At 42.0% G+C, this 12,550-nt stretch overlaps 1 protein-coding gene across 2 annotated transcripts in view; it reads left to right on the top strand.

The window, feature by feature from the left end:
- The window catches only part of LOC116273658 (transcription factor SOX-2), a 42,527-nt gene extending 30,240 nt beyond the window's left edge, over positions 1-12,287 (top strand). For both annotated transcript variants that reach the window (XR_004181966.1, XR_004181965.1), the window contains one exon: positions 11,890-12,287. The gene's annotated coding sequence lies outside the window, so the exon portion shown is untranslated. The remainder of the gene's footprint in view (positions 1-11,889) is intronic.
- Positions 12,288-12,550: the final 263 nt, after the last annotated feature.

Raw genomic sequence — 12,550 nt, 5'->3', positions numbered from 1 at the left:
AAGAGACAGACCTTTACAATTGCTCACCGCTCCCTGCCCCCACCATCCTGCTTACTTCGCGAAGCGCATTAGGATGTGGGCTCTGGCTTGGGCTCCAAAATAGCTTGCTTGTCAATTGCGAGCTGTAGCAATATCAAAGTGAACTGTCCCAAGTAACTCTTGTCTAGAAGCTGGGAAGAAGCTTAAGCAGCTCGCTTTAATGATGATTTGTAGCTCGGCGAGGGGCACGGACAGCAAACACCCCGCAGGTGTGTGCCGTAACACCATCATCCGGACTTGAATGTAGATTACTCTGGCGATCGTTTGATCGGCTCTTTGAAACCCTTTACAATTGCCTGTGACGAACGGCCAGTCTCAGTTTTTCTCTGAATAATCCCTGAGGGTAAGTCCTCCAGGCTTTTAAAGAGCTCTAGTATTTTTTTTTAAAAGAATAAAAAGAAAAACGTTCGATTTTAGTTTAGACCTCGTCAACTTTTAGTCGCTAACAGGCATCACTCAAGCCAGTCAATACTTAATGACCGTTAGTTACCTTTACTGTCTTCCTAGAAACCATATACATATGTGTATATATGTATGGATGTGTTTGTATGTACCTACATACATACATTGTGTTTATTAAAAGGAGAACAATGTTATTAATTTCGTTTTCTTTAGTTTCACACCTCGTCTGTTTATAGAGGTGTGCATGGGTGTTTATTAAAAACATGCATTATTATTAGTAATGCCATTGTTAATCTTGTCTTAATGCCTTCTCTGTTCTCTCTGAATTATACCTATTCAGTGGGAGTTAACTTAAAGGTTAAAGCTTTACAAAGTAAAACTAGAGTTTAACCCCCTTCAACACCTTCACACCAACCCCCGTCACCAAAATGAAAATGTAGTGCTGTTCAGCCTTTAATATTTACTTAGAGTATTTACGTAAGGGGAGGGAAATGAACTTTTGTCTGAAACATACAACAAGCGGCACTTTGATTTTATAAAATAAATGTCAACAATTGCCAGGGCTTATCAAACTGGGGTAGGGGGTGGGGGTGGAAGTGCAGTTGGATTAAAGGCCCATTCCTGCCACTTCAGACTACAAAGGGTTACCCATAACTAAGTGCCGAATTTGCCTATTGCAAAAGTTTTCTTGGTGCTTTCTAAGTCACAACAGGGAAGGGGGAAAGCTGTCGTTTATTATCCAGTTCTGGGCAGGAGCAGACCCCAGTACCAAGGGGCTCTTAGCTTTGGCCGGCAGAAGAGGGTAGCCTTTCAACAGCAGCCCCCTTTGTTCTCCTGATCTCTTTCCCAATTTCAAGCTTCACTTGCACATCCCAAGTTTGTGTGTTAATGACGCTATTACCATCTGGCTCGCCCTACTTTCCAAAAGATATAAATCTCCCAGCTCCATTGCCTGCATTATCATTTAAGTGCCACCATAGCCAGAAGAAAAAGATGCTTTCAAGACTCCAGATTCTCTTGCACTTACTGCCCCTGGCATGGCTCTTCCACTATATTTATAGACTATACGTTGGGGGTGGGAGTGCTCCTTGAGAGACCCGATTTCCCAAGAGCTGGCCCTCCAAACCAAAGAAGACATGCTTTTGGGTGAAAAGAAAGGCATCAAATGAATTTTCCCTTAAAACATTTTTGTTTTGTTTGCAGCAAGCAGAATAGTATGTGCCAACATACTTTTATGTGCTTGTGGCTTCCTTTCTCTCGCAGGTTTGTAAAAGTTTCGGTGCAACTCCCAGACATTCAAGATGTGCCACTCTTCAACCCTATTTTGAGCAGGAGAATAGATTTGTTTTTCTATAGGAGTGGGGGCAGGGGTGAAGGGAGATAAAAAGAGCCCTGTGAAGCAACTTTTGGGAGTTGGGCATCCCTTCTAAACCCTCACTTTTAGTAGTGCCTGCATAGATGTGTAGGTGTTGTATGATTTACACACTTCTAGTTGTAGATCTAGATCCACCTCTCTCCTTCAATTCTTTCCTGGGCAAAGTAATCGGTGATTTGCGTGTTTTGAGCACAAAAGTTGAAAAAATGCAACAAAAGGAGTGGGGTTGGCTTGTGCATGGCTCCACAATGACTCCATTTAACTGTCCAGGTCCGAGTGAATAGAGGAGAGCAGAGTCTGCCTCTAAACGCGTGGGCTTTTGGTTCAGGCCCCTCGCTGATTTGAATAGCAAATTTCCCCTTTGCGGGTTTCTGAACTGTTCGCGCTCTTGGTCCGTCATATGTGGGTGCATCTTTCTCCGTGTGGTGCCTGCTCTTCTTCCTACTGTTATCTTCACAGAGGCAAGTTCCACTAAGATAAGCCAACCCAACAGTTTGGAAGAAGAATTGGAAATATGAACTTCCCAGGATCTTAAGGGAAGCTCTTAAAATCAACAGGATTTGAGTAGCATACCCCTGCCCCCTTAAAAAAAAAAAAAAAAAAGTCAAACAGAGAAAGCATCTTTAAGGAAAAATATATTCTTTTTGAGGAATAACAAAATCACTTATTATATATTCCTAATACTTTGTATGAACTGAGCACAGAAGGTGTCCACAACAGTGATTAATTTATATCACACTCATGTAGCTGTCTGCATGCAAAAGCCACATTTTTCTTTCTAGTTCACTTTCCTGCTTTTTTCCCCCAAACTCAAACAAGATCTTGTTTAGAAATTTGTATCCCTACATTTTCCTCTTGAGAACATTATCGAGTTGATATGAACAAATTGCAGAGGATATACCGTTTAAGTAAGATGCACTTTTAATCACTGATCATTAAAATGGTTATGTTAAATATACTCAATTACATGCATGACTTAACTCTAACAGTACTTTCTATTCTCCCAGCTGCTCACGTATTCCTTAACGATAGTCTGTGGTAGAAACTTGATTATGCTGAATCCATACATTTCGATGGATTTCATCAGCCTAATTAATGCCTCAGTGTGGTCCTGGGGTCTGAATGAACCCTTTACTATCGTTTGAGGTTAAAGGCAGTGTTGGAATGTAGAAGGTTTTTTTTTTTTTTCCTTAGTTACTCCCCGGGTACTTAGGGATTCCATTAAGCAAGGTGGATAGCAGTTGTTAAACAGACTATGTGAAACAAGAAAACCCATCCAAATGGTAGAAAAGTGAGGCTAATTCTTCATTCTTATTTCACACCAATACTTTTGGATTCCATAGACAATCTCCAAATACTTAGTAAAGTGGAAATTACCATCTTCCGTTATATCTTAAAACTTTACTAAGAAGGAAAAGTTGAAAATAGATCTACAACTGATGGCTAAATACATTTTGTTTTACTCATCAAGACTGTCCCTGCTCCTTCTCTTCCTGTTCCCATAACTTTTAGACTACTTGCCCCCTCAATTTCAACTTTCATCTTTCACAAGGAAGCACTCATGGCTGGTATTCAACAGAAACTCAAGTCACCCCCAAGTGGGTGACTACATTTTGTCTTTTCAGGTGTAAATTAACATTTGAATACAACTCAACCTTACTGACCCCTACCACCACCACCAATCCTTCCTCAGCAGAGTTGCAGCTAATCTGCACCTCCACAAACGGCAGCATAGATAGAAGTCAAATTTCCCAAAATCCATCCCCCAGCTGAAAGACCAAAAAGTGCTTGTATTGCCTATGAGATAAGTCCTGATATCTGCACTTGTCTAATGAAACACCTGTGGAAAAATACCTTTCAAGACATGTTTTCTTGGTGGTCAAGAAGAGATAGAGGAAGGAAAAAAAAAAAAGATGAAGTATCTTGATTCTTTAAGAAATGTTCCAACTCAGACTTTGAGTCCCTGAGTACAAACTGTTACTGTTCACCCAGCAGAACTTCCTTCATGCAAGAGATCCACTGACACAGACTGTAGTTGCAGAAGGGTAACACCATACATCCATAGAGATCTGATGGAACTGGAAGGATTTTAGACCTATAACCAAATTACTACCTTGGAACTTTGTGCTTTTTATGCTAATGTAATGATTTCTGTAGTAAGGGTATATTGCAAGGTTGGAAATTACGTTTTTATAATGCTTTGTGTAATGACAGACGTTACACAGAAGAGACACATGTGCCAGGATTGGTGCACAGTACTTTTTTTTTTTTTTTTTGAGATGGAGTTTTGCTCTTGTTGCCTGGACTGGAGTACAATGGTATGGTCTTGGCTCACTGCAACCTCTGCCTCCTGGGTACAAGTGATTCTCCTGCCTCATCCTCCCAAGTAGCTCGGATTACAGGCACCTGCCAGCATGCCCAGCTAATTTTTGTGTATTTTTAGTAGGGACAGGGTTTTACCATGTTGGCCAGGCTGGTCTTGAACTCTTGACCTCAGGTGATTTGCCCGCCTCGGCCTCCCAAAATGCTGGGGTTACAGGTGTGAGCCACCACACCTGGCCAGTGGCACAGTACTGACAAATGCTGGAGGCCATTTAAAGAGATAAATGTAGACCTAGATACGTTTCTAAAATTAAGCTGAGAATGAGCTCAGGGAACTAGATAACAAAGCAGATGCTGCTGGCCAGACCATTGCAAGGGTTAAGATGGTCTTGCAACCCCCACCTTTTCGCTGAGATCTAGTGGAGTAGCAGCATAGCACATTGCTCAATCCTTTGGGATAGATTCCTAGGGAAAGAAAAAGAGAGAATGTTTCATAAATAGTACCGCAAGAAAGCAGTCATCTCCAGCTCATGGTTTCTGTAGTGTTAAGGTTAGATTGCAGAGGGTCAGAGAAAGCAATATTTCCTGTTGGGGGTAGAGGAGAGAGAAAGTGTGTGCAAGTATGAAGTATGTAAATAAATAAACTTTTTTTTTTTTTTTTGAGGTGGAGTCTCACTCTGTTGCCCAGGCTGGAGCACAGTGGCATGATCTTGGCTCACCACAACCTCCAACTCCCGAGTTCAAGCGATTCGCCTGCCTTAGCCTCCTGAGTAGCTGAGATTACAGGCTCCTACCACCATGCTCAGCTAATTTTTTTTTGTATTTTGTATTTTTATTTTTATTTTTTTGAGGCAGAGTCTCATTCTGCCAGCCAGGCTAGAGTACAGTGGCATGATCTCGGCTCATTGCAACCTCCATTTCCGGGGCTCAAGCAATTCTGCTGCCTCAGCCTCCTGAGTAGCTGGGATTACAGGTGTGTGCCACCACGCCCAGCTAATTTTTGTATTTTTAGTAGAGACAGGGGTTTTACCATGTTGGCCAGGCTGGTCTTGAACTCCTGACCTCATGTAATTCACCTGCCTCGGCCTCCCAAAATGCTGAGATTACAGGCGTAAACCACCACGCCTTGGCCCAATGTTTTTGTATTTTTAGTAGAAACGGGGTTTCACTATGGTGGCTAGGCTGGTCTCGAACTGCTGATCTCGTGATCTGCCCACCTTAGCCTCCCAAAGTGCTGGGATTACAGGCGTGAGCCACCACGCCCAGCCTGAACCTAAAATATTAGAGCCATATATGCTGGGGTTATCAGTACATCCCTTATATTCAGTGCTTCATGTCTCTGTGCTACGTGATTAAGAACGCAGGCAAATCATCGAACTTGCAGTATTGACCTTATGTGATTTATATCTTGGAAATCGAGGACAAGCTAGCTTAATACAGCACATTTACAAAAATTAAATACAACTCTGCAGTGTGTAAGACTGGGCTGAGGTTTAATCATTTCCCTTAATTGTAAATGAGGCAAATTCACACACTGATCAAGCATCCAAGAAGTAAACGTGTTTTCATCAGTCATCTCTCCTTAATGGATAATCAGAGGTCAGCCACTCCCAGCCTGGATATTATGTGCCTAGTTCTTACCTCCTCTATTCCACCTCCACAAATGACAGCTGCTTTAGAAATAAATAACTTGGTTCCTGGATAGGTTTGGGGCTCTTTGGCATGACATAATTTCCAAATGTCAACTTACAGTTATGGAGAAGCCTGTGGACTATGATAATGGATAAACTCTCGTGTGTAAACAGGAGAGTTTGGAGCTAGAACAAGGTTGCCAAAAAATAGCCTCAGTGTGTTGGGAGCTTCTAAGATCTTGAGAAATGAAGCCAATTTGAAATGTTGGCTTTTTATATTAGTCCAAGTTGTCCCATTTTCTTCTAGAATTGAATAAAAGCAAAATACCTGGCCTGATGCAGTGGTTCCCTGATGTCGGTTGAACTAGAGGTGGTATTTCTTGATTCAGCCCAAAGATCCTACTGATGGTGGATTTAGGAGATGCAGCCTCCAACAGCTTTAGTTTTAGAAAAGTTTTACACAGGCCGAGCGCAGTGGCTCAAGCTTGTAATCCCAGCACTTTGGGAGGCCAAAGCGGGTGGATCACGAGGTCAGGAGTTCAAGACCAGCCTGGCCAATGTGGTGAAACCCCGTCTCTACTGAAAAATACAAAAATTAGCCGAGTGTGTTGGTGGGCACCTGTAATCCCAGCGACTCGGAAGGCTGAGGCAGGAGAATCACTTGAAAGCAGAAGGCAGAGGTTGCGGTGAGCCAAGATCACACCACTGTACTGTAGCCTGGGCGAAAAAGCGAAACTCCATCTCAAAAAAAAAAAAAGTTTTACCTATCCATACTTTGAAGTTATAAACTGAATCTGTGTCACTTAGGTTGCTATCGTCTGATTCCCCTCTAGGCATTTCTTTGTATAAATGGGCCCATGCAGGCAAAGTGTAACTAACTGTAATATTTAACACATAAACTCTCTGACAGAGCAAATTGATAAATCAGAGAATGTTTTTACATTTGGTGTGTACATGATTCATAGTATGACAAGGTCATAAGCATTTTTAGCAGGGGTTCTTCTGAAATAAATTAAGGTATTTATTACATAATCTAATCCACTAAGTGGGGTAGATTTTAGGGTAGGGCCACCCAGTAACACCTTAAAAAATACCCTCGGTGAAACAAGTCATTAGTTTAAGAGTAGCAGAGTAGTGTATTATAGATAAAAGTGGAGAGGATACAGATATGGATACATCTTCCTCATGCTCTCATGTGATATAGCGACATTTGTGTGTGGCAGATTGTAGAGACAATACTGAGAGTTCAGCAAGAAACAGTGGCATTGAGGCAGATAAATGGTTTGCTATAGTTTTATGGTTTCATGTTATTTATGATGAGATGCCATTCAGTTTCTTTTGAGCTGAAGGATTTATCTACTGCAGAAACCCTGCTCATGTTGATAGAAATGATCTAAGGCTTCAAAGGACAGGTGTTTAGTTTCAGATTTAGACTCTAAAATCCAAGCCTGAATTGCTTATTGGTTTGGGGAAGGAAACACTTAATTTGAAATTCTGATATAAACTGTATGGCAGCAAACTTAGTTGAGCCTAGAAACAGCTTTGAATCTCAGATACCAATACGCTGGCTCTTGCATTACTTATTTATGGAAGGAAAAAAAGGCAACACTTGGTCTCTAACCAGGAGAAAAGCCTATTGGAAGTATTTCAGTCATTCTCAGCAGGTCAGTCCTCAGCAGTTCTTAGAGACCACAATATTTAAAGCCGTCTGGGTAGTTCTGGTCTCATGTCATCCAAACAGCACATTTTCAAACTCAGAAATGCCAGATCGTGTTATTTCTGTAGCAGAGGGTTGCTTAGGATCTGTGACAGCTGAGATTTTCCTATCGATTATGTGACAATGCAGTTCATCTATAGAGTTTAGAGAAATTTGAAAAGCCTCCAGTGTAACAAGAAGACCCTTAATTCAAGTGCTGTGTTGTATTTAAATGCAGAAATCAAAATTCAAGTTAGAGAAAATGGAAGTGTGAATTAAATTTTGAACCCAAACTTCTGTAGTTAAATCAACCTCCTAGGAGGGCTGTGACTAATAATTTAATTTGAAGTGTTACGATCGGGTAACTGGATTTGTAAACTAGGCAAGAAATCATATCTTATATAATAAATGCATATTTGGATCCATGTATGTGTTTAAAATTGCTCCTAAATTTAAAGCACGGAGTGAGTCTAAAACAGGAAAGACAAATCAAAAAGCACTCTTGTGACTGTGTGTGTGCTGGAGGACAGACAGATGTGGGTGATTATAGAAGCACTAACCTGCAAACACCTTGAAAGATGTCTTTCAGATTTGTCTTAAGTTCTTAACTGATATAATATGCATTCATTTTTCAAATGCATTCACAGGTAAAAATGTTATTTTTTATATTGTTAATTCTTTATCTGTCACAGAAAATGTACAGGTATATGGAAGTAACTAGATGTCTAATACATTCCAGGGGCCCAGGATTTCAATCAAAAGCAAACCTGGGTAATGTGACTGTAAATCAAGGGTGCTTGAGACCATAGAAACACAAACCCAGAAGAGTTAACGGGAGGAGAGGGAAGAGAGAAGCTCCTCTGTGCAGTTTATGTGAGTGACAGGAAGAAAGGGAGCAAGAGCTAGAGCAAGCAAGCAGGCGCCCTGCAGTCCTCACACTGAAGGCATTCCCTTGTTGTGGGGGGACACATTGGGAAAACTGCAGCCTAGGCTGTGGCCTGCACCTTGCCCACCCAGCCAGCAGCTCTTCTTGCACCTGCTTATTTATTGCCTGAAAGTCATCCAGCATGTCGAAGGTGTGATTATTGACAATTTGTCAGCCTGAATCTGTTGCTGGCAATAACTTTTTTGTGAAGTTTCACTCTCAGGCACTTGAGTTTTGGGATTAGAAAAGTGGTGATGGGACAGCATTATGCTATGGTCTGCTTTTCATTTAGACACAGCCCAGGCAGACAGAAGGAAACAGAGCATTAATCCAACTGCAGTCACCCCAAAGCACAGACCATTTGGATCCAGAAGAGAAACTGGTTCTTTCTACAAGCTCTCCCGTTCTCCCTGGGGCCCTTCACAGCCCTCTTTGTGGCTGTGCTTTCCCTGGTGAGCAATTATGTATAAGAAGTAGGGGGTCCTCCATATTCTGCCCAGCCACCCCCTTATCCTTTACAAAAGTTAATGTCTTGGACCTACAGTTCACTTGGGCAGCCTGGAACTGAGACTCTGAAGTTGTAAGTCTTTTGCTTTGTTTTGTTTGTTTGCTTTTTAGTTTTCTGTTTGTGGATATGGGTCCTGAATCAGCGCCCTCAAAGTTGAAACCTTTACCTTTTGGTCCAACCTCTTCCCTTCCTCTCATCGGGGGTAGGGGAAGATGGTGGCCAAAAAGCAGGCCTGTCCCTTGGATAGGGCAGCTGTGACAGCTGCTCCGGAGCAGCTGCCGTACCTCACCCTTATTTCCTGACAATCATTAAAATTCAATTTCAAAGTTTCTGTCTTTAACAATTTCCTAAGGGGCCTATGAAGGATGCCAAAAGGGTGGGCCTCCTTTCCAGTGGCAGTGCTTTGGCAGCAAGTAGATGCTGGTCAGGTTGCTGGAGGCTGTGCCCTTCTCACAATAGTCCTGTGGAGAGTGTCTAGAATGGAACACTGCAGGAACAGCTCTGGGAAAGTTTTAAGGTGGGCCAAGAAGTGGATAAGACCAGAGCTCTTCCCTTAATTAGCATTGCTCCTGAAGTACAGCCTTCCTGGTCCTGGGGTGGAGCTCAAGTACAAACCTAGGGGAAAGTTCTCATACTGTAATCTCATAATTCCTCATTTTCTTTTCTGCTCAGCTCACCGACTTCTCAAACCTTGATTCTAAAAAGAAAAATAGGCCGGGCTCAGTGGCTCACGCCTGTAATCCCAGCACTCTGGGAGGCCAAGGCAGGTGGATCACTTGAGGTCAGGAGTTCGAGACCAGCCTGGCCAACATGGTGAAACCCCATCTCTACTAAAAATACAAAAATCAGCTGGGTGTGGTGGTGCATGCCTGTAGTCCGAGCTACTCAGGAGGCTGAGGCAGGAGAATCGCTTGAACCCGGGGGGCGGAGTTGCAGTGAGCCGAGATCGCACCACTGCACTCTAGCCTGGGCTACAGAGTGAGACTCGGTCTAAACAAAAAGAAAAAGAAAAAAAGATTTGTATATCTGAAAGTTCCCTTCTACCAAGAAGCTTTCCTTAACACCTCTTTTTCCTTTGGGTGGGGAAGTCTTCTATTGGTCCAAGGCAAGACAACTAAAATATTTTGAGAAATGGAAAAATACATGTGAATGTACAGCCTAGGTAGCTGTGCCTCATCTGCACATTTTGAGTGAAGGTTGCCCAGCAAATGCTATTCAGACTCACCCTCAGAGGAGTTTCTTATTCCCTGCTCCCAAAATTTAACATGTGATTAGTACCAAAATATGCCTCCCTTAACTAATAAATACCCTCTTGAATCTATGGAAAGGAAACGGCATTTCTTTGAAATTCTAGATGGGAGTTAAGGACTACCTGACTACTCTTGCCTTCACCTCTGAATCACATATAACTATCTTGTTAAACACCCCCCTCCTTCCCTAGAGAGCCACTGATTGGCCCCTCAGCATACCTAGTACTTTTCCTTCTCTTCTCAAATTCTCATTCCTTACCCTTTTCTCTTTTGGAGTCCCCCAGTAAATTTTCAGAATTAAAACACGATTTTTTCGAAATACCATGAGAAGTTAGAAAGGGAACTTTGAGACAGCACTAGAAATACACTAATAGAGAGTACTATTACAAGGCCGGGTGTGGTGGATCACGCCTGTAATCCCAACACTTTGGGAGGCCAAGGCAGGTGGATCACCTGAGGACAAGAGTTTAAGACCAGCCTGACCAACATGGAGAAACCTCGTCTCTACTACAAATACAAAAATTAGTTGGGCATGGTGGCATGCACCTGTAATCCTAGCTACTTGGGAGGCTGAGTGAGGAGAACTGCTTGAACCCAGGAAGCAGAGGCTGCAGCGAGCCAAAATCACACCACTACACTCCAGCCTGGGCAACAGAGCTAGACAGTGACTAAAAAAAGAAAAAAAGAAAAAAAAAGTACCATTACAACTGAATGCAGTAGACAAGTCACAGTTTGGGGTATCAGCAATTAATTGCACATTTTTATACCGTCTTTTTTTTTTAACTTCATTTTTAAGATCCATTGATCCTAATAGATATAAGTTAAACCTGAAGTAAATTAGAGTAACGTTAAAGAAAAACTAGATCAAGCCTTCCTGGACTGGCAGCCCTCCTATCTTACGTAGCTCATGGTTATTTGGATAGACTTTTTTATAATACTGGTGGCAGAGACAGACCAACACCAAAGCCCCACTTCTTGTTACTTAATTACAAACCTGGTAGAATGGGGACTCCATACCTACAGAAACTAGTCAGTGCTTATTAACCACAACAGATCAATAAAAACAATTAGCTGGAGAGATAATATTAACAACACGCCCTTGTTACCATAAGACATAAGTTCCTGAGAAATTTGAAGTTTCCAATAGCACATTTCTGCTTATGTGGTACCTAAAGTTGTTTCCTGGAAGTGAAATTTGAATCATTTGCAATCATTTTATATCCTTGCCCCAGAATGACTCTGTCTTAAAGGCTTTGACTATGTCTACTAGTATGGGCTTTTAATATTCTCTACCCTAGTGAAAAGACTACATATTATAGTAGAGAAGATACTAGGTTAGAAATGCCAGCCAGGATCTAGGTTCTAGTTCAGGCATCTAACTAGTATTTTGTGTGTAAGGCAGTTCATGCTTCTGGCCTTCAGATTTTGCATATGTAAAGTAAAAACATGAGACTAGACAATCTCTTAGATTCTTCAGCCCCCACATTCTCTACTTTTGTAACATATTTGTGAATTTTCAACCTAAGAGAAGAGCCAGATCCATAAATTTCTGAATAAAATACTTACTTATTTCATAGTCCTTTTAGTAAAAATGTATGCAAAAGACTGAAAAAATGATTTTTGTTCTTCTCTGGGAGAGATTCTGAACTGGACTGGAGGAAACCAAGCTAAGAGACTTGACATTGTTTTCTTTTGTACAAATGAACCATTGCCTTATACTTTAACTTTTTTTCCTTTTCAGATCCAACTTAGAAATAATGTTTCATTCAAGATAAGGCTCGTGGTTTAGGAGATTGTGACCTGGCTTGCATCATTCTAAGACTTCTATCATCGGTTTTCAAAACCCAAGGAGGACCTCATTCTCTGTGTGATAGTTCCTCATGCTTTGCCAGCCACTGGGTCTTTAAGGAAGCTTGCCAAGAGTTCCCAGCTGGGAAGGACAGTTCGAGTTCATCATAGACAGTGAGCTGGCACCACAGTTTAAGTGACTCACCAACCTGGTTGTCCACTTCAAAATGTCAAGAACCACACTATCTAATTGAAAGAACTGTGTTTTAGCAAAGTGTAATTGGATCGCATGGCAAGATCATCTCAAACTATGTCTCTGACCTTGCCTTTCAGTGGCTGTTTGGAGCACAAGAGGAGAAAGGAAATGATTCCTGAATTACATATTGCTTTTAAAATTAAGATTAATTAGTGGCGGTAGCGGTGGCTCAAGCCTGTAATCCCAGCACTTTGGGAGGCAGCGGGTGGATCCTGAGGTCAGGAGGTCAAGACCATCCTGGCTAACTGCGGTGAGCCGTCCTACTAAAACACAAAAACTAGCGGTGAGGTGGCGAGGCATACATAGTCCCAGCTACTCGGGAGGCTGGGGAGCAGAAGAGAATGGGGCGTAAACCGGG

This window comes from Papio anubis, chromosome 2 (genome assembly GCF_008728515.1).
Source record: "Papio anubis isolate 15944 chromosome 2, Panubis1.0, whole genome shotgun sequence".
Lineage (NCBI taxonomy): Eukaryota > Metazoa > Chordata > Mammalia > Primates > Cercopithecidae > Papio > Papio anubis.
This window is presented reverse-complemented; position numbering and strand designations above follow the sequence as displayed.